Source organism: Nematolebias whitei, chromosome 8, assembly GCF_014905685.2.
Source record: "Nematolebias whitei isolate Nwh7 chromosome 8, NemWhi1, whole genome shotgun sequence".
NCBI lineage: Eukaryota > Metazoa > Chordata > Actinopteri > Cyprinodontiformes > Rivulidae > Nematolebias > Nematolebias whitei.
In genome coordinates, this window is record NC_056505.1 from 1,052,867 (window position 1) to 1,053,503 (window position 637).

Below are 637 nucleotides of genomic sequence, written 5' to 3' on the forward strand. Positions count from 1 at the left end.
AGAGTCATGTGATCAGAGACAGAGTCATGTGATCAGAGACAGAGTCAGGTGATCAGAGACAGAGTCAGGTGATCAGAGACAGAGTCATGTGATCAGAGTCATGTGATCAGAGACATGAATGATTCCTGCAGGAACAGATGAAACTCCACCAGCTTCAGAGTCACATGATCACCTTGTTACAACTTCTGGAAGTTACAGCTCATTTAAAGAAACAGATATTTTGTTACATTTATGATCAACAGATCTTAAGATTCATTTTATTTAGTTATTTTGGGAAACTTCACCTGCACTTTAGTTTTTGTGGTGGATTTATTGATCTATATTTTGTGCTGACTTTTTCAATCTAAATAACAGAAGGATCTTTTTTAGTTTTATACTTGGAGACTGAATATTTTACTAAATGAAGTTATTTCAGTCAAATTAACCCTTTTTTATTTTATGTAATCCTGCAAAACAACATAAGATAATTTTGTCAAATAAATAACTATGATTTCTGGGGATTTTTTATATCGTGAAATTTATAGTTATCGTCAGAATGCTCTGAAATATCACAATATTATATTTGAGCCATATCTCCCCCCCCCCCCCACTGTGTATCATCAGCATAACAATGAAAATGTATCCCATGCTGTTTAAT